The sequence below is a fragment of the Salvia splendens genome, chromosome 19 (assembly GCF_004379255.2).
Source record: "Salvia splendens isolate huo1 chromosome 19, SspV2, whole genome shotgun sequence".
Classification (NCBI taxonomy): domain Eukaryota; kingdom Viridiplantae; phylum Streptophyta; class Magnoliopsida; order Lamiales; family Lamiaceae; genus Salvia; species Salvia splendens.
Genome location: NC_056050.1, coordinates 6,495,116 through 6,517,923, shown reverse-complemented (window position 1 = coordinate 6,517,923; position 22,808 = coordinate 6,495,116). Strand labels below are relative to the sequence as shown.

The following is a 22,808-nucleotide window of genomic DNA, read 5'->3' as shown; positions in this document are numbered from 1 at the left end:
CAAAAAGTTTTCGATAGCAAGGATGAAGAGAGTAAGCAAGTGAAGAGCGGAAAGATACTTCATATTCCTTCTTTAGATGAGTTGGGTGCCCGTGAGCAGTTTCTCTCTTATTTGCAAGCGTTAGGATTCGAATGGTTGTTGAAGAATGGAGATCCGAGTGTCCCGGTTAGATTAGCGAAGGAGTTTTTCACGACCTTTAGGTTTAAGGTCACCACTGATCTAGATGAGGAATGTATCAGTTTTAGGCTGTTTGGCGGAGAGATACGGATGAATCTGATTGAGTGGACCGTGCGTCTGGGATGTGCTGTTTGGAGGAGGCCATAGGGCCTGAGTAGAGAAGTAGGGAGCGGGGAATTCCCCGCAGACATGTGGAATTTGAGCCCCAGGCAGCATGGGAGGAGTTAACTCACCCAGCCTCTGGAGAATTTTCATCCACTCTCTCTCGCTCAATCCATTTCAATAACCCAATCCTACGCCTAGTCCAGCTTCACTTGGACTTCAATTTGTTGGGACAGTCGAACTCCGCTGTTAGGACATCGATGACGGAGTTATACCTTCTCTGGTGCGCCGAGCACGGAAGGAAGTTACATTTGGGTTTTTGGACCGCCTACCAATGCCATCTTATTGCCACCCATCCAGTGAGAAACCTCACTCTCTGCCACATCTTGGGAGTGTTCGTCAGAAACAACATCATCATCACGGAGGCCGAAGACTTATCCGACCAGATCATGGTGGATCCTCCTGGTCTTTTTGATACACCTTTGTTCGTCCGAACGAACACTGTTTACATGAGGCAGGGCGTACCACGTTTCTACGCAATGGGAGAAGAAGCTATACCGACTGGGAGATCTGCAGCACATCCGGGAACACAAGATCAGGAGCAGAGACAGGAAAGGCTAGAGAAGGCAGTGGAAGAGTTGGCGGAAGAGAATCGAAGAGCAAGAACGGAGTTAAGCCGTTTGGCAACTGTGATAGAAGGAATCTTGAAAGAATTGGGAACCGGGAAGTTGGTCCGTGAATCTGGACCGAGTGGCCATGGAGGTCGAACTAATGAACCACGAGTATCAGAGGAGGTATTAACCGAGACGAAAGAAGCAAAGCAGAAACAAGAGACGGAACAAGAGGAAGGAGATGCCGAAGAGTCGGCAGAATCTGGGAACAAGCAATCCGAGAATGAGGACGAGCAACCGGAAGAACCACCTGCACCACAACCTGCCCCGCGAAGGAGCAGGAGGAACAAGTGACCACCACCCCACCTGACCAGTTAGTTTTCTTTTAATTTTCAGTTTTTAGTTTTTCGTATTTGAATTGTGTTTTTTTAGGTAGTATAATTTGTGTTTGTGCGCAAACCCATTTCTAACACTTAGCCTATTTAATAGTCTAAGTGTGAGAAGTAAAGGGTTTGTCTCTTTGGCACATGTTTTCTGTGTTTTCTTGTTTGTTGTTTTTCGAAAGCATGTTGGCTCACACTTAGCCCATTGCATGGTCTAAGTGTAAGAAGTTTATGTATATATGTGTTTTGTAATTGTTGGTTTTTGCTTAGGTTTTAAACTCTCCCACTTAGCCTATTTTATAGTCTAAGTGTGAGAAGTTTTAGTTTTTAGCATGTCGTTGTGTCTACCATACTGGCCATTACCTTTTCCACTTCACTGCCTTATCTGAGGGCCGACACTTGTGAAGTGGGAGGGGGACGCAATGGCCAGTAGGATGTATGTGCATTTGTGTGGTTAGTGTTTGTGCTTGTGTTAGTGTCTTGTTAGGTCTAGTTTTTTTTCTTTTGTGTGTTGATTGGGCTTAAAACTCAACTGTCCTGAGCTGACGGCGAGGGGAATTGAGGGAGATACGACATGCTGGAAAACAGAAACTACCCCCCTTAGTACATCCTAGCCAGGATAGATGACGCAAGTATGAGGGAAAAGCTCATCCTTAGAGCCAAACACGAAAGCCCTCTTAAAATGTGAGTTATAAGCTTTAAGTGGAACCACTTTCCACATATTTTGAAAAGAAAAGAGCGGCTGCCACGAACTACCTAAGATGAAGTGACCACGAGTAGCGAACACTGAAGGCAGTAGGAAACCCCCCCCCCCCCAAAAAAAAACCACCTTTAGAACCCATTTTCTTAACTCTTTGTACCCAGATATACACCCCTAGCCACTGGGATTGTGTGTGCAAGGCATGAGACGATTGGAGCTTACTAGCCAGAAGGTATACAAGAAAGCAGAATCCAGTTGGGTAAGAAAGTGTGGAAGAAAATCGACTAGGGAGTTATCCCAGGTCCAAAAAAAAGAAGTAGAAGGTATAAGGGTAGCGAAGCCACAAAGAAAAAAAAAAGGGGGAAAGAAAGAAAAAAAAGAAAGATAAAAGAAAATGGTCATAAAAACTTGGCCACAAAAAGAAAGATAAGGAATAAGAGTGGCGAAGCCACAAGAAGCTACTGACCAGTTGGAGATCATAGCCAGAAGCGACAGCCAAGAGAAGCAACAACCAAGAGCCCAAATGCACACAGTTCCCCCACCTCAATAAAGCAGAAATTTTGAACCTAGAGTCTTAGGAACATCCACCCCAAAACATTACAAACCAATAGCCCCGTTACAAACCTTTAAGCCCTTCAGTAGCTACTCGTGAGATCTAAGTCCGAAGCAATCGTGGTTGAGCATATTGAGAGAAATGCAGTCCTAACATTCCTGGTGAGGTATGAGTGACTGAGTGAACCTAGTGTTTGGCCGAGAGGTGTGGGCGATCCTGACAAGCAGATATACTGACTGGGAGAGAAAAGGGGGGCGGCGGAAGTTCAAGGCTGTCTAAGGCCGGATTGCACCTGATCCCGAGGGCAGGGGTGGTTGAAAATATAGCCCAATTACTGTGTTAATGTGTCTAAGTGTTTTAGTTTTCTTTTATGTGTTTGTCTTTGTTATGTGTTTTTCTTTGCGTCATAGTTAGAGTCTAGGGTAGGATAGAGTCGGTCAGGGGAGTAACCAGGCTAGAATTCGACTTACTTCTTTTTGTTTGTTCTTCACGCTTGAGGACAAGCTTGTGGTAAGTGTGAGCAGTTTGATAAGTCGTATTATAAGCCTTGGTTACTGGTCAATATGATGTGCATAATTGATTATATCTGCAAAACAGTTGCTCAAAGTGTGCAGGTTGAGTGTTCTAGCCAGTAGGCAAAGGTTCAGATACTTCAGGTGAAAAGGGCGTCAGAACGATTACGTACTGACCAGTATACATGCAAAAATGGCTCGAGATGGAGAAGAAGGATAGCTGGGACTGATCAACCACAATTAAGGGCAAAGAAGTCATCTCTCCGCGAGGTTTTACCCTAAAATCAAGGGTAAGCCTCCCTATAAAAGGAAGCCACTTGGAGAGAGAGAGAGGACACTCATTTTCATCATCATCACTCTTAGGTAGAATTCTCTCGATAGTTCAGTCCTTCAGCCCAGTCCAGAGTCTCGTTCCTCGCCACAGCCATGGTCACTTGAAGATCATCAGTTCGCCGGAGTTCCATTCTCTCGTTCCAGCCAGTTTATTCCGTAGTCGTAGCAGTTCCATCGCCCGGAGTGGCAAACAATCTTTATTCGCTTTCTTAGTTAACCTTTACTTGTTTTCTATCGTTGGATCTGCTGCATTTTCAGTACTTATCATCCTTTGAAGTGTTTTGTTGAGATCCAAACGTTTTATGCAATAAAGTTGTTTTTATGCATCTCTTTCTGTTCAATTCTGCTTCATTCTGCCTAGGTAGCTTAGATCTAGTTGTTTCAGTAATTTCTATGTGTTGGAATCATGATTTCATTTGGAGTTTTTCGATCTGTGATTTGTTAGTTCAGTGGCTGTTTAGATTTATTTTCCAGAAGTGTCTTAGTGTGAAATCCGAGTTTACGTTATTCTGCCACATTGCATGTTGACCAGTAAGCATAATTGCAGTTTCAGTGTTCGATCTTTTGATTCGAAGTTTTAATTGTAGATCTGAGCTGTGAAGTTTGTTAATCTGTGTTTCTCGTTCATGAAATCTGAGATTGTTGATCTAAGTTTATTCATGTTGAAGAAGATAACATCCACATCCAAGTTTGGGACCACTTTTACTTTTTAGTTACTTTTGCTTTTGTCCTTTACTTTTTTCTACCTTTTCAGCTGGTACCCTACAGATCTGTCAGCCTAGTCACCTAACTACTATTTTTCTTCTGATATTATGTTTAACCTTTTATAGTAAACTAGTACTTTCCATATACTTCCTGAAAACCATGTTCCCCACTTTCCACGTACACAGCCTCCTGTCCAACACCTTTCCCACCTCCTAGTCAGTAGAGTACCACCTTAAATTCCAGTCTAGATAAGTCTCAACCCAAAGCGTGGTAGCTAACCAAACATTTCCAGAATATCACCGCAATCACTCCAACCGTCACCATCTCTGTGGGATTCGACCCCTACCTTCACTATACTACCCAGTAGAAGAGGGTTGAGGAATTATTGATACCAGGTTTTAGGCTTAGCAGGGGATTGTTTCATCCTGATCAGTAGGATACATCCTTGCTTTAACGACACATGCGCAAACCTGTTCTTTCACCACACTTTCGTCGCACTGTGATATGATGATTGTGATTGATGGATTGATGAGAAAGTTGGGAGATTGATTGTCTGGCCAGACTTTGAAATATTTTTGTGTTCTCGTGATATTTCGTAACAACACATAAAACTCGAGATCACTAGTATGGATGACATAATTGTATAAAATATTTTCGGCATGAGCCCATTGAGTACAACAAGTACTCAGCCCTGCATGTATTTTCCCTATGTGCAGGTTGAGCGGGATGTTGCGGTGGATGTTGAGTCGACTTAGAGAATTTGGATGCGTCGTGTCTTCATACATAGGCGTCATCCTTGACTCTCTTTGAAACCTTATTTCCGCTGCTATATTTTTGAGCTATGCCTCAAGACCTTACTTTATTTCGTACTGTTTTGAGTATGTCAAATTCTGTTAGACTTTAATCTGTTGTTTGCTACATTACTCTAAAATGGTTTTTCGTAAACTAAGACAAATGTTTTCTTTTAGAAGTTAATTGGATTTTTTTATGTTTATTTTCCCCTCTGCTAAGTCTTTGCTAATTAATAATGAATTTTTGACATTAAGTTTCTTTAAGCTAAAAACTAGGTGTTTAACAGTTGATGAACTAAAATATTATTCTTTTAAGCTAATTGAGTCTTTCTGATGAACTGTTATCCTTAAATGCTATTTTTAATGTTTGTCTCTTGGTCACGATCGCCTCGTTTGTAGTACCCCTAGTATGGGCGGTCGTGACATAGCTTAAGAAGAGAGGTTGTCGGTGATGACCAGCTGACAACGGAGGGCGACGGAGCCAGCGGCTCGTAAGGAGGCGACGGGAGTAGCGGCGATGCTATGAATCCGTCGGAGCCGCTGCCTGCCCGATTGACTGTCCGCACGAAGCAGAGACTGAGGACTCCACAATGGCGGCTGGACCACCCTGACTCGGTATGGTGTGACGGCGCTGAGCGGTCGGAGACGAAGAGAGGAAATCGCTGTTCTTTCACTAAAATTTTAAGGATTTAAATTGGAGAAATAGATGGAAAGATCGCCGGCGACGCAGGGGAATCAGTGATTTCTCCGGTCGCCGGAGAAGAGAGAGAGGCGTGAGAGGGAGGCATGGTGTTGTTCTTCTCCATTTGGAGATTTCAATTGGATGAAGAAGAAAAGAAAAGAGTGTTTGGGTAGAAGTGAAGTCTCGATACATGAGGGAGTAGTATTTGGGTGGTTTTTGGCTATGGGCCAAGTGAATTAAAAGGGAGTTTGGGCCAAGTCCTTTTAATTTTAGTTTGGCCAGTAAGCAAATTAATGGGTTGGGCCATTTAATTAGTGAAGGATTTGGACTATAATTTTAATTGAAGAAGAATGCTACTTCAAATTAATAATTGGGCCGAGATTTATTGATGTTTGATTGGAATTAATTTAAGGGTTGAGTTGGAGCTCAATGAATTAATTCCTGGATAAATTACTAAGTTTCCAAAGATGGAAAAATATTGAGTCGAAGCTCAATTAAATAAATTTTTCCGAATAAATTATCAAGATCCCGGTGATTGGAAATATTAAAGTTGGAGACGCAAAGGGCCGACCGGCGTCGCCCCGCAACACCATGGGCGGCCTTAAGAAAAATCCGAAGAAAAGGATTTAAGAAGGGAATTTAAGAATCCATATTTTTTTATTATCTAATTATTTTAGAGAAAAAGAAATTTCACCAAAATTAGTAAAAAGAATAATTAAGTGCTGCAGAGCAGTAAAGCCAAGTAGGATTTAAGAATGATCCTATGAGCCGAGACTAAGAGATAGATGTTATCCTCTAGGATACATGCATTCCTTTCTCGGAAAAATAGTTCAACTACTAATTAGCGTGTTACGCTATATATTTCCAAAGGAGGAAATTATTCAAGGGGCAAGTAAGGCCAAGCGAGGATTTGTTAATTGGAGATAAGCATACCATGTGGGCTTTCTTTAAAATATCCAGCACTATAGTGTGGATATGAAGCAAATACTTTTGAAGTTATGAAATATCTCTTTCTCAAAATGGAGATGTGGTTATTTTTAAAGTTGTTGTCATGCCATAAAATGTTATTTTTGAGACCTGTCTGTTAGGGCTATATGCCGAGAGTTTGGCAATGCCAAAAATTTAGTAATGAATTCGGTTCCCAATAGGACCACAAATTCTGTTCGGAATGATGTGCACGAGAGCCATGAGCCATCCTAGAGAGGTTGGCCGGCGAGGGTGTTCGTTGAAGGTGGCCACCTTCACTGCACGAGTTTCTCAGACATGGCAGGATATTTGAATAACTTAGACTGCAGTCGGACTTTTAAGATCACAAAATAATTTAGTATGCTCGAGCCTTTTAAGAAAAAAAAACCCCATGTAATACTGTTGATGGAAGACAACTATATAATGTATGTTTTGTTTTCGGCACGTGTCCACAGAGTACTCCTGTACTCAGCCCTACATATATTTATAAATGTGCAGGTTGAACGTCAAGAGGAAAGGGAATTGATCGGAGTCGATGCTATTACTCATGTGGATTGCTCGACGATTCGTGTCTTCATACACGATGTCGTTTAGTAGGGACTTATTCCGTTGTATTTTGATAAGTGAGAATTTCAAGGTCTCACCTGATTTAGTTGATGAAATGTCTATTCTATTTCTGAGACCATGTAATTGAGTACTTGGCTCCTACTTTACGATATTAATCGATTAGGCCTTTAGGCAAGTTTTCCTTGAATTTCACCCCCTTTCTACCCCACTTCTTTAATCCCCCTATTAGTCGCGAATTACCCATCCTTGTTATCTTTAACAAGGAATGGGTCGTGACAGAGTGGTATCAGAGCCCTAGTTTCCTTTTCCAGCTCTGCCATCCACACACTTCTTCAGTCAAGATCTAGACTTGTTCACTAGATCCTTCCAAGTAATCGACTCGATCAATGCTACAGGACGTTCAACCAAGATGAAAGTTTAAGAAGTGGAATTTTTGAGACAACTGAAACAAGGTGCGACGAGAATGTTGTACCTAGTCAAGAAAATAAACTGAACTAAGAGGGGATAAGCACATTTCCTAGAGATGTAGTTCAAGCTGGAACTACGAAGGATGAACCATAAATCCAACTATTGCTTTCCCAAGCAATTAATCGTGAGTTAATGCGAGAAGAAGATAAGCACGAGAACGCGAACCAAAGTGATATGACTTTTGCAAAGAGAGCTGACACCCAGTGCATAAGAGCACAAGAGGGGCAACTGTTGAAGCAGAAAAACGAGGAATGGTGCTATAAGGGAGTAGCATAAGAAAGATCCTCACTGTGGCCAAGCCACTCGTTTAGATCCAAAAAAGATTATTGATTCCACCCCGTTTCACGAGATCTTGTAGAAACGCTAGATTTGAGATGTGACTTAGTTTGATGATGTTAGATCACCTTTCCTTAGACTCTCATGCATCACTTTTACGTTTTGCCTTCACGTTACGTTTTCTTACGTTTGCCTCCTCTGACTCGAGGTCCGCCCCCGTGCAGATGGAGGGACAGGACCCAGCCATACTTCCATCGGGTGCATATGAGAGCTTGGCAGAGTATCTGCTCCATGCATACTGATCCTATCGGCCCTATGAGGGAGAGGGCATACTATTGATTCTGTGCAGATTCTACGTGCTATGGGAGAGGACCCACCAGTACGGCACCTCTGAGCTCGATGGCATCCACCAGCTGATCTTCGTGCTCCCCGACGAGTGAAGGGTCTGGGCCACTTGGATGTCGAGTAGCTACGCCTATAGGAGGATCAACACCTACGAGATGGTGGGGGACTTCCGTGGCTTCTTATCCTTCATCTTCCTACAGTATGTACATTTTCAGGATGTTCCGCCTGTTGCGTAAGGCGACTTGCCGCCACCCCCACTTCAGTGGAGCGTGTCGATCTCTCCTGAGGGCACCACCCGAGGCTGCTATGACCATGAGACAGGACCGTCCCGGTAGCCCGGGATGCCTGAGCCAGAGGGAGCGAGGCACGATCCCGAGGGGCGAGGCGAGGCCCCCGATGGTGGTTGCTGTCGAGGAGAAGGGTCTGGGGGAGTCCCGGGTGGATCGCACCATAGTAGCACATGAGAGAGCCCCGGAGAGGGATAGGCAGGTGAAAGAGGTAACCGGGCCACCACCAGCTCATCTCTGGGTAGAGGACTTCCGCGCTAGGTTCCGCCGGCAATCAGAGGAGAGGATGGCTTGGCTACAGGCCATCCGAGCTGAGATGGAGCTGGAGGAGGTCCTATTCCCGATGGTCGCGGCTCCACTTCCGGCGTACGAGGACATGCCTGGGGCAGCAGCAGAGGACCCTATCTTGGTGGTAGACAGTGATGATGACTTTGAGGGGAGCTCGGGAGTGAGCTCACTAGGATCCAACGAGGAGCAGTAGGTGGTTTGTACCATCAGAAACGTCCTTGTATGATGGCGTTCTGATGTAATTTTTATTTCCTTTCTCTTGAGATTCCAGTAGGCTACTTTTTTATTAGCACGTAAGACCCAAGCTGTTAGAGGGCCAGTAGCTAAGTACTTTTGGTGATGTTCCGTAGTACCGGAACCTCATGATGCGTACTTTGATGTGCGTTTTCTTTTGAAAAAGACCTTTCGAGGCAAACTCTTATTCCATGATGATGCGTACTTGGATGTGCGTTTTCTTTTAGTGATGTTCCGTACTCCCAATTTATGAAGGGGAAAGGCGGTGGAACTGGCGATGGGGTGGTGTTACTTCGTTCCATTCTTCTTGTACTTCCCCTTCATAAATTGGGAGTTCATCTCGGGCTTGTCTTTGGCCCCACCCACGTCCTCGGCCTCGTGGCATACCTACTCTTCGTGGTGGCATCCTGATAGTTTATACACTTTCTCGTTAAGCACTCAATATCCACGATAGCTAATCAGGAAACTTGGATCTTTAAAATATAATGAACACCGCTTTTTAAAGGCAATGAGTTTTCATCAATATCGCAAATCAACTACATCATCATGGAATAAGAGTTTGCCTCGAAATGTCTTTTACAAAAGAAAATGCACATCCAAGTACGCATCATGAAGTTCCGGTACTACGGAACATCACCAAAAGTACTTAGCCACTGCCCCTCTAACAGCTCGGGTCTTACGTGTTAATCAAAAAGTAGCCTACTGGAATCACGAGAGAAAGGAAATAAAAACTACATCAGAATGCCATCATACAAGGACGTTTCTTATGGTACAAACCACCTACTGTTCCTCGTTGGATCCTAGTGAGCTCACTCCCGAGCTCCCCTCAAAGTCATCATCACTGTCTACCACCAAGATAGGTTCCTCTGCTGCTGCCCCAGGCATGTCCTCGTGTGCCGGAGGTGGAGCCGCGACCATCGGGAATAGGACCTTCTCCAGCTCCATCTCAGCTTGGATGGCCTGTAGCCAAGCCATCCTCTCCTCTGACTGCCGGCGGAACCTAGCGCGGAAGTCCTCTACCCAGAGATAAGCTAGTGGTGGCTCGGGTACCTCTTTCACCTGCCTATCCCTCTCCGAGGCTCTCTCCTATTCTACTATGGTGCGATCCACCCGGGACTCCCCCAGACCCACCTCCTCGACAGCAACCACCATCGGGGGCCTCACCTCTCCCCTTGGGATCGTGCCTCGCTCCCTCTGGCTCAGGCATCCCTGGCTACCGGGACGGTCCTGTCTCGTGGTCATAGCAGCCCCGGGTGGTGCCCTTAGGAGAGATCGACACGCTCCACTGAAGTGGGGGTGGCGGCAAGTCGCCTTTCGCAACAGGCGGAACATCCTGAAAATGTACATACTGTAGGAATATGAAGGCTAAGAAGCCACGGAAGTCCCCCACCATCTCCTAGGTGTTGATCCTCCTATAGACGTAGCTACTCGACATCCAAGTGGCCCAGACCCTTCACTCGTCGGGGAGCACGGAGATCAGCTGGTGGATGCCATCGAGCTCAAAGGTGCCGTACTGGTGGGTCCTCTCCCATAGCACGTAGAATCTGCACAGAATCGATAGTATGCCCTCTCCCTCATAGGGCCGATAGGATCGGTATGCGCGGAGCAGATACTCTGCCAAGCTCTCATATGCACCCGATGGAAGTATGGCTGGGTCCTGTCCCTCCATCTGCACGGGGGCGGAGCTCGAGTCAGAGGAGGCAAACGTAAGAAAACGTAACGCGAAGGCAAAACGTAAGAGTGATGCATGAGAGTCTTAAGTGATTATCCACTAGAGTCACTACACTGTGTGATCTAACATTTTCAGACTAAGTCACATCTCAAATCTAGCGTTTCTACAAGATCTCGTGAAACGGGGTGGAATCAACAATCTTTTTCGAATCTAAACGAGTGGCTTGGCCACAGTGAGGATCTTTCTTGTGCTATTCCCTTATAGCACCGTTCCACGTTTTTCTGCTTCAACAGTTGCTCCTCTTGTGCTCTTATGCACTGGGTGTCAGCTCTCTTTGCAAAAGTCATATCGCTTTGGTTCCAGTTCTCGTGCTTATTTTCTTCTCGCATTTACTCACAAATAATTGCTCGGGAAAGCAATATTAGGATTTATGGTTCATTCTCCTTTGTTCCAGCTTGAACTACATTCTCTAGGGAAGGTACTTATCCACTCTTAGTTCTGTTTATTTTCTTGACTAGCCATCCTCTCCTCTGACTGCCGGCGGAACCTAGGGCAGAAGTCCTCTACCCAGAGATAAGCTGGTGGTGGCTCGGGTACCTCTTTCACCTGCCTATCCCTCTCCGGGGCTCTCTCCTGTGCTACTATGGTGCGATCCACCCGGGACTCCCCCAGACCCTCCTCCTCGACAGCAACCACCATCGGGGGCCTTGCCTCGCCCCTCGGGATCGTGCCTCGCTCCCTCTGGCTCAGGCATCCCTGGCAACCGGGACGGTCCTGTCTCGTGGTCATAGCTGCCCCGGGTGGTGCCCTCAGGAGAGATCGACACGCTCCACTGAAGTGGGGGTGGCGGCAAGTCGCCTTCCGCAACAGGCGGAACATCCTGAAAATGTTTATTTTCTTGACTAGGTACAACATTCTCGTCGCACCTTGTTTCAGTTGTCTCAAAAATTCCACTTCTACAACTTTCATCTTGGTTGAACGTTCTGGAGCATTGATAGAGTCGATTACTTGGAAGGATCTAGTGAACAATTCTAGATCTTGACTGAAGAAGTGTGTGGATGACAGAGCCGGAAAAGGAAACTAGGGCTCTGATACCGCTCTATCACGACCCATTCCTTGTTAAGGATAACAAGGATGGGTAATTCGCAACTAATAGGGGGATTAAAGAAGCGGGGTAGAAAGGGGGTGAAATTCAAGGAAAAACTTGTCGAAAGGCCTAATCGATTAATATCGCAAAGTAGGAGCCAAGTACTCAATTACATGGTCTCAGAAATAGAATAGACATTTCATCAACTAAATCAGAGTTTGATGGTGAGACCTTGAAATTCTCACTTAACAAAATACAGCGGAATAGGTCCCTACTAAACGACTTCGTGTACGAAGACACGAATCGTCGAGCAATCCACATGATTAATAGCATCGACTCCGATCAATTCCCCTTCCTCTTGACGTTCAACCTGCACATTTATAAATATATGCAGGGCTGAGTATAGGAGTACTCAGTGGACACGTGCTGAAAACAGAACATAGATTATATAGTTGTCATCCATCAACAGTATCACACGGGGTTTTTTTTTCTTAAAAGGCCCGAGCATACTAAATTCTTTTGTGATCTTAAAAGTTCGACTGCAGTCTAAGTTATTCAAATATGCTACCATGTCTGAGAAACTCGTGCCGTGAAGGTGGCCACCTTCAACGAACACCCTCGCCGGACAACCTCTCTAGGATGGCTCATGGCTCTCGTGCACATCATTCCGAACAGGATTTGCGGTCCTATTGGGAACCGAATTCGTTACTAAATTTTTGGCATCGCCAAACTCTCGGCATATAGCCCTAACAGACAGGTCTCGAAAACAACATTTTATGGCATGACAACAACTTTAAAAATAACCACATCTCCATTTTGAGAAAAAGATACTCCCTCTGTCCCATTAGAAATGAAACGTTTTCTTTTTTGGTCTGTCCCATTAAAAATGAAACGTTTCTAAAAATGGAAACAATACTCTCTCTACTTTTTCTTCTCTCTTACTTTACTCTCTCTTCATTAACTCACAAAACAACACTACATAAAATCTTGTGCCGAAAAGCAAATGTTGCATATTAATGGGACGGAGGGAGTATTTCATAACTTCAAAAGTATTTGCTTCATATCCACACTATAGTGTTGGATATTTAAAAGAAAGCCCACATGGTATGCTTATCTCCAATGAACAAATCCTCGCTTGGCCTTACTTGCCCCTTAAATAATTTCTTTCTTTGGAAATATATAGCGTAACACGCTAATTAGTACTTGAACTATTTTTCTGAGAAAGGAATGCATGTATCCTAGAGGATAACATCTATCTCTTAGTATCGGCTCATAGGATCTTTCTTAAATCCTACTTGGCTTTACTGTTATGCAACACTCAATTATTCTTTTTACTAATTTTGGTGAAATTTCATTTTCTCTAAAATAACAAGTTAATAAAAAAATATGGATTCTTAAAATCCCTTCTTAAATCCTTTTCTTCGGATTTTTCTTAAGGCCGCCCATGGCGTCGCGGGGCGACGCCGGTCGGCCCTTCGCGTCTCCAACTTTAATATTTCCAATCACCGGGATCTTGATAATTTATTCGGAAAAATTTATTTAATTGAGCTTCGACTCAATATTTTTCCATCTTCGAAAACTTAGTAATTTATCCAGGAATTAATTAATTGAGCTCCAACTCAACCCTTAAATTAATTCCAATCAAACATCAATAAATCTCGGCCCAATTATTAATTTGAAGCAGCATTCTTCTTCAATTAAAATTATAGTCCAAATCCTCCACTAATTAAATGGCCCAACCCATTAATTTGCTTACTGGCCCAACTAAAATTAAAAGGACTTGGCCCAACTCCCTTTTAATTCACTTGGCCCATAGCCAAAAACCACCCAAATACTACTCCCTCATGTATCGAGACTTCACTTCTACCCAAACACTCTTTTCTTTTCTTTTCTTTTCTTTTCTTCTTCATCCAATTGAAATCTCCAAATGGAGAAGAACAGCACCATGCCTCCCTCTCACGCCTCTCTCTTCTCCGGCGACTGGAGAAATCGCTGATTCCCCTGCGTCGCCGATGATCTTTCCATCTATTTCTCCAATTTAAATCCTTAAAATTTTAGTGAATGAACAGCGATTTCCTCTCTTCTTCTCCGACGGCTCAGCGCCGTCACACCATACCGAGTTCGGGCGGTCCAGCCGCCGTTGTGGAGTCCTCAGTCTCTGCTTCGTGCGGACAGTCAATCGGGAAGGCAGCGGCTCTGACGGATTCACAGCGTCGCCGCTACTCCCGTCGCCTCCTTGCGAGCCGCTGGCTCCGTCGCCCTCCGTCGTCAGCTGGTCATCACCGACAACCTCTCTTCTTAAGCTAAGTTTTTCCTCCCTCCATTACTTAGTTCAACTAGTGAGTATTATTCATCAAGGTTATGTGATTTGGGAATCTCGATGTTTGAGTTTCATAGTGAGTGCTACTGTTTCCTAGTTGATGTGAGAGTCCTACGGAGAATTCTATGTTGTTGAGCTATCTATTTGTCTATATGATGCAAGGAGGGTGTCGAGGGAATTACCTTGATTTGAATTGGTTTGATTGTTGTTCTAAACTTGGCGTCACTTCGGCTCTTTTCCACCACCCTTCCTTGCTCCTCTGCCCCGAGCTTTCCACGCTCCTTGTGACGATTCGATGTTCGAACAGTGGGGAGGAATGGGTGGTGGAGGGCAGCTTATATAGTGCCTTCTCTCTTGGCCGTTTGTGACTGAAATTCTTGGGAACAAGGCCTCCCAAATTGGCTGCCAGCTTGCTCCCTTTTGAGCCTTATGAATATGGTGATTATGCCATATTGGTGATAATTTTGGGGCTGCCTCTCTTGGCTGCCGGATTGGTCTCAGTTGAGGAGAAGGGGAATCTGACCCATCTCTAACTTGGGCGTGTACAAAGGCACATTCCACTATGCTCCTTTGTTTGACTCCCACTTTGGTGTAACTGGGGTGTGTGACAAAAGGCTGATTTCACAGCCTGGAGGGCAGTCTTTTGGCTGACCAATCAGCCTGCAATCTCCTCAATACCATTCGAGCTTTTCCCCCTCCCTTTCCTTCCTTACAAGTCCATTTTCTAACCCCATTTTGGGTTGGTTTGCAGGTCTAGGGGCTACCAAAAACTTGGAGTCTTATGGTGCCAAAACCGAGATGCAAGAGGGAAGAAGAGGATAGTAGGAGTTAGCTAGTATTAGTATGCTACTTGTCTCTTTGCCAAAATAGTATCATTGCTAGTGTGTAGTGATGGAATCTTGAAGTGAAAATATTGCATCCCAAAATTGTTATGCCACGTGGTGAAATTCTTATATGTATAGTCCTTTTCCAATGTACTCATATACTACTTGTAATTCCATCATCCTTGTATATTTTGTACTCTTTAACTTGCTTATTAAATCAAAGTATAACCTCTACTTTTACCCTTTGCATAAATTCTCCTTGTACTTCGTTTCTTTCAAAATCGATACACTTTATTCCAACGTCGGGAATTACAACGGAAAATCATACGTTCACACGCCTTCTAAACGAGAATTAATTAACTTGATTATTTAAAAGAAGGGAACGAAATTCCGCGGCGTCACAGTCATTCAAGAGTTGCATGTGCATCGCAGACACCCTGATATTCAACTGTAAAAGGTCCCACTTTCCCCCACCAGCAACAACAACAATCATTTGCAACATTGGTACTAACATCAAACTCAAACCAATTATTATCTCTTTCATATCCATCATATATTCAAACTCAAACCAATTATTATCTTTTTCATATCCATCATATATTTAATTGAAATCAAATGTTTTTTCAGATTGAATTGAATTGATGTTTTCTCTCGTTCACTCTTCCCACATCCTTAAATACTAGTAATTTCCACATTTATTTTTTAATTAGGTTGGAGTGTGCTCAATGAATTTAATCCAATGTTTCATTTCATTCATTCTTCTCCACCTGCAAGTACTAGACGTGCTCAACATGCCAGATCACTATTTCAATTATTATGTTATGTCTAGTCTATATACTTCCCTCATTTATACCTGCTTTTATTTTATTTCCACTTTTTAAATTTATATACGTATCTATGTTTTCTTGTGTGTTCACCAACAAATCTTTTCTATTGCTACCTATTTGACTTTAACTTTATATATATATATATATATATATATATATATATATATATATATATATATAGTGGTGTGTTAAGGTCCTTCACAGCTTTTCAGTCCAAGCTTCAATCAGATCACAGCCCTTGGATCCTTGAATTGGATGGTTGTGATGATCTGCATTATTACACTATAACGGTGCATTATTAGGCGGTGTGCATTATTCAACTGAAAATCTGCATTATTACACTATAATAGTGCATTATTAGTCGGTGTGCATTATTCAACTGAAAATCTGCATTATTAAATGACACGTGACATGAATCTAACAGTCGGATGATAAAATCGTGGGGTTGAGATTAAAAAGAACAATAGAACAAAAAATAAAAAAGGAAATGAATACATTCATATATATATATTCTCCCCAAATGGTTTCCAATATTGTTTCTACCTACCTAAACTAGTTCATTGCATGCCCTCTATCCAAATTCAACGGACGTCAATGTATTATTTACATTAATTTAATAGAGCTCTAAATAAGCTTAAAGTAAATCGTACTAACACTTTCATAAAATATTATCAATTTCATTAATAAAACTTTTCATAAAATAGACACACAAGTCTTGTTACAATAGGAATGAGATACATATTAAGTATTTATCTATATAAGTAAAACAAATACATAAATTATTCTTGAATTTAGAAACTATTTTACTTGAATTTAGAAATTATTTTTTCTACCCTACTGTTTTCCAAAATTTTATTTCTACCTAAACTAGCTCATTGCCCTTCTATCGAACTACCTCTATTATTTGTTGAAAGTTTTGAAGTCACTAAATTAGCCTATATATCCCATCCTCCATCTACTATACGTGCTCACATTAATTAATAACTTATGTTTCATTCCATTCTGTTTGGCATGTGTATCTAATCTTCATCTTAATTTTTAAAGTTACTCTTGTCGCTTTCGCTTACTATCTTCTCCATAGGTTTTTTATTGTTTGACTTTAGTTATTACCTATATTCAAGCTTTTATTCACTTAATTAATATATTTATAAATTAATCTTAATTGTGGATATCAATGATTATCTTCTCTCAACTTTTTAATTAGATATAACCTCATTGATATTGTGTGTGTTTCTAACAAGTATGATACTCTCTCCATCCAATGTTACTCTTGAGGCGTTTCTTTTTAGCACGTGATTTAAGAAAGTTGTGTTTAGTAAGATAAATAAACTAGAGGAAAGAATAAAGTAAGAGAAAGATGAGAGAGTAAAGTAAAAGAAAGAATAACGTAGGTGTGATTAGATGTTTTGTTTTTAGCAAAAAAAAAAATGACTCAAGTAACTTGGGACAACCTAAAATAGAATACGACTCAAGCAGCGGCGGACCTACTCAGATCCATGGGAGCCATGGAACCCCCAGAAATATTAGGTTTTAGTATATGTATATTAATGCTTTTAACAAACACTCACATAGCCCTGTTGGCTTCCCTTTAAATATTTTTTCTACCCAAATGGTTTCCAATATTGGTTCTACCCACCTAAACTAGTTCATTGCATGCCCTCTAGCCAAATTCAACGTAGGTCAATGTATTATATACATTAATTTAATAGAGCTCTAAATAGGCTTAAAGTAAATCATACTAAAACTTTACATATTATTTTCTGAAGTGTTTGACAAATTATAAGTAGACTATTTTTATAATTTTGTTTGTGCGTCAAATTAACCTTATTAGTAGGTCGACACAATAAGGTTAATTTGGAATAGAATTGAAACTCTAAAATATTATGAATTTCATTAATAAAACTTATCATAAAATAGACACACCGTTCAAAATCTAAAGGTTCACGGTAGGTATATATTTAAGATATAAAGATAGTTATTCAAAGGGAATATCAAATATGTTAGAAACCCTGCCCAAAAAGTAATAAATATTGAAAATCATGTCAAAAGCTCATATATAATCAAAACTCAGCCCAAAATTTGGCTTTTATATTTTATATGATGATGACAGATTTATTATGGATCAGATTGATCGCCATCAAATCTTAGTAACAATTTTTTTGATTTAAAAAGAGATGGTGCAAGTAAAATAAGTAAGGAAATAAGACACATATAGCAAACAAATATTTATTGAACCAACTTTATTTCGAACAACTTAATAAGAGACATACAGCCAACAAATATTTGTTTAATTCGGACAATTTGAGCATGTAAAAGTGCAATGGCAGGTAGATGGTTGACTGCCTCCAGATGTGCAAGAAGAATCGATAAAATTTCGGCCAAATGCAATAACACAGTCGGCTCGACATTGATCATTGCAATATCCAAGATCTTTTCCACATGTGCATAACTGCTTTATCTCACTCCTACTACTAACTGTAAAATTAATAAAGTTGGGGAAAGAATTAAAATTGAGAAATCTTATTTTTGTAAGGAAATACAAGTTAACATGTACTTTTATTATTATTTAAGCGTCGAATTAAATTTAAAAACGAACCTGATGCTAAAAGGATAGAGTATAAGATGATGACGAGGAAGACCTTTGAAGAGATGCCCATTTTCTATTAGAGTATAGGTTTGACGTTGGACTCTTCGGATATGTATATATATAGGGGAAATTAAATATTGTAACCTTTAATTGTGGTAATATTTATTAAATAAATATTACCACAATTTAATTGAGGTAAAATTATTTAATAAATATTACCACAATTCAATTGTGGTAAAATTATTTAATAAACTAGACTCTGAATATAATATAAATAATTTTCTTTTAAATTGTGGTAATATTTTTTAAACATATGGACAGTACATTGAATTTTTTCAAACCTACTATATTTATATAATTTGTTTCTATATTTATTCACATTTATCTATTATCATTATATAATAAAATTATTATTATCTCAAATTTTTGACACAGATTATAATAAACTCATAATTTCGTTGTATATTAATAAAATTCACTACTTAAATCAAATGTACCAAATACATTATAATTTTAGATTTCATATAATGATATTGTTTCTTATTTCAAATATTTAATCCATAATTCGAAGAATATAAAATTGATTATAGAAATACTCAAATTCCTATAATTTAGCTAGCTGGATAGAAGGGCAATGAACTTGTTCAGGTTGAAATAATTTTTGGAAAACATTAGAGTAAAAACAATAATTTTCAAGTAAAAGAGACATCATAAGTAAGGCTAAAGCTATGTTAAATACTCATGTTCTAATAACACAAATAGATATAAGCACAGTATAAAAAAAATGAATTGTTGTTGTCTATCAAAATAAAGTTAAAAACAATTTGTACTACAAAGCAAGGCGTTAGCCATATATGGATGGCTAGGTAAAAATATTCTAAATAAAAATACATAAGATCTTGTCATCCACCAAAATATAGTATATTTTCTTTTTTAACTATATTTTGTTTTTCCACAAAACTCATGAAAAACACATCAATATAGTCCCAACAATAATGCACAAATTAAAAAGTCATTATTATCTGATTGTAATAGAATTTTTCAGTTAGAGTGGGATGAAAGCAACATCCACTACTAGAAAATTCACATATTGTGACACGTGTAAATGCAACTAGAAAACTATTATCTTGACACTTTAGGTGTAATGGCACTTATTGCACATGTGAGGAAAAAAAGTGTGATAACAAGCAAAGTGTGAAGATAAATCCTTCTTTATTACACTCCAAAGGTGCCATGAAACATAATGTGTAATGTCACTTGAAAATGCCACAATATAATTTCTTAAACTACACTAACTTTTGGACGAAAATTTACAAAATACCCCCATAAATTTTTATTATTACAATTTACCCTACATTTTATTTTATTTATTTTTTCACCTACATTTTTTGTAGAATTTATATTATTGTAATAGCCGAGACTTAGATTCTCGAGAATCATGAAATAAAATACTAGAATTTTATTAAAGAATGAATGAGTATTTTTATTTCTTGAAAAAGAGTACAAATACAATTTCCAGAATTTCACACTAATAAATTACAATCTTCGACGATGATAATACATGAAACGAGATTTGACAACTAGTTAATAATACATGTGTTGAAACAAAGAAAAGAGAAAAGAACAAAGGAGAGTTCAAAGTGAACTACTACAACCGAGATACTACAACCGAGAGTTCCTAGAGAACTTCCTCAGCCATCAGCGCGAGCAGTCTCGGCCCAGATCAGGAGGGGTCCGACGGGCTGGGAGATTAGGGGATGAACCACGTGGAGCCAGCCTCTCGGTCCTACTCAGGATGCAGACCAATTAGATGAAAATGTGCATAAGAGGAAGGGAGTTGGCAGCTCTCACCAAAGGGGGAAAGGGTAGACAATACCTTTTGAAACATGGAGAAATTACTTGAGCTAAAGAAGCAAATTCCAACCAGCCTTTCACTCCATCAATGAGCAGCCCGTACCACCTCCATTCAGACCTGCTATGGTCCAGAAATCAGCCACCCAATACCTGCTCCTGAGCGCACCTACAACAAGGGACGAAAATTCATAAATGAGATCGGTACTAGATCCCACAATAAGCCAAAAACAGTTACAGGGTGTAGGACATAGCTAGGACTCAGTAACTCTAGTAAAACCACGAGTACACCACCATAAGCCCCAAAATCAGTTGGGAAAGAAGCCAAAGAAACTCAGAGTACATGCTCTGCAAAGCTGCAGAGTAACGCAGCCAGCTGCATAGCCTGTGGTCTTTTTTCCAGCCAACACTCAGTTTTGCAGCTTTCAGTTACAAGAAATGTGTATATATACACATGCTGAACCTCTCGGTTCCACCCCCACACACCACCCAAATACGTTCAGCAAGACAAAGGTTGGGGATTGCGAAGGATCGAGCAGGAGTAAGGAGCAGCCTCACTCATCAGTCACAAGAGGTAAATCCTCAAAATCACACTAGCATCATATAGCATAAGGCACTAGATAGCTAAGAGCCGAGGCTAACAGTAGAACATCACAGATAGCAACATCACCAAGCATGCTGCCTCTAATTTCAAATGGAACATTAGGCAAATTCAGACCTTTCCCCAAGACAATGTAGCTAATATGCCTTATACCCAAATGTGTGAATGAACGAAACTTAAGCTTCAAGTCACATATACAATCAGAGCATAACATCACAACATCACCAAATTTAACTACTCAGCAAAACAATCGAGCAAGACTCACTTAAATCCTCCAAAAATTTACCTCCATGTGCTTGAATAAATAAGACGAGAGGGAAAGGATAGAGACTTAGCTTCTGCTCGACGAAGGCGATGGCAAGCCAGGACGAAGGCGGGTTGGGGCAGTACCGAGTCTAGCCGAAGGGGAATAACACGGGTAGACTTCGACCAGGCGTCGTAAGCTATCCCCGAAGCGGCTGATGCACCAGCAGTAGAGGAAGAGGCGGCGAGGTCACGACCTCCGAAGTGACGCCTCAGCCCCATCCGTGACTCCGCCGTGAAAGGAAGAGGAGTGTCGCTGCCTCAACAAGTTAGGCCCCTGCCTTCCTGTGTTGAAGCGGATAGGGCAAGAGATCGATGGGCGGTTGGCGTTGATTCACCGGAGACGACGGCTCGGGATTGGAGAAGCCTCCAATCTAGGGTTTGTGGTGAATTGTGGAAGTAAGGGGTGATTTGGGGGAGGGGCCGAAACTGATGGAAGGGAGGAGTTCCATATTTTTTTTAATTTGGGCCCATTCTTTCAATTGGGAGAAAAGGACTCAAGTGCAAATTGAGAATCATACCAAGAATGGATACGTGATATTATTAGTCAATATATCAATTTTCATTTTCTATTTAAATTTATATCTTAATTTAGGCTTAATATTTAGCATTATAATCATAAGACACGTAATGGAAATGTCATTAAGTAAATCCTCTTTTGACATTTGTTTAAAATGCAGCAATAATGAATATTATAAATGTCATAAAATGTTGGTGTGATGATTGGATATATATATATTCACATCTTTTATGAAGTGTCATATTGTAAGTGTGAGAACAACTCATTTTTTTAGTAGTGATCTATCACATCCCATAATAGAAACATCAATCACAACTTAAATTTGTGCACGAAATTTTCACAGCTCAATACCCCTAAACTTGGAGATTTTTCATAATACAAACTATACAATATCTGCTCTTTTTATGCTTTCTTAAAAAAATTTAACCTTTTCTTTTGCTCAAACTTGCTTAAATATTTAGCCTTAGTTTTTATCTTTTTTAAAGGCTGCCTTTTTCATTTTGAATATAAAACAATGACCTTTTGAAATTTGTATCCCCAAGTGAATATAGAATACCATCCAATGATAATTCAAACTTATGACATTTTTCATGTCACCAACAATAACTACTCAATAATGTACTAACACCCCGAATTTAGGGACCATGACTTAAAAAGAAGGCTAACAACGGATATTTTCAACAAAGAATTTAGGTAGATAAAAGGGTAATGAACTAGATTAGGTAGAAATAATGTTGGACAAATTCGAGTAGAAAAATAATTTCTAAATTCAAGTCAAATAGAGAAAAATAATTTCTTAATTCAAGAATAATTGATAGATTTGTTTACCTTATATGCAAAAATAAGATGTACGTATCTCATTCCAATTGTAACAAGACTTATCTGTCAATCTTAACATCTTAACAAGTAACAGAAAATAATTTTACTTGACTAAGTCATGATTCGGAGGATAAAGGGATATGAGTTTTGAAATTCCAATAGCTAGGTAATTCCTTAACCAAACATTGTAAGAAAGTATGTACATTGTATCAATAATAATCATGATCGGTTATTAAAAATTTCCAACTAATTAAAGTCATCAAAATCTATTTTGCAGCTAAAGAAAACAATAAAATCACTTCAAATAATGAATCCAGACACAAAAATTGAAACGCAATTACCCGCGTTGGGAAATTTTAAAAATAAGAACAATTTATGACGTAAAAGAAAATGTTTCTAAATTAAGGACAAATTAAA

At 40.4% G+C, this 22,808-nt stretch overlaps 1 long non-coding RNA gene across 1 annotated transcript; it reads right to left on the bottom strand.

Annotated features, from left to right (window-relative positions):
• Positions 1 to 19,759: 19,759 nt before the first annotated feature.
• On the bottom strand, positions 19,760 to 20,312 carry LOC121779668. Its single transcript, XR_006045878.1, has 2 exons — positions 20,174 to 20,312; positions 19,760 to 20,083 (listed from the first exon to the last, which is right to left on the bottom strand). It is a non-coding gene; the product is annotated as an uncharacterized LOC121779668 (long non-coding RNA).
• Between the last annotated feature and the right edge of the window lie 2,496 nt (positions 20,313 to 22,808).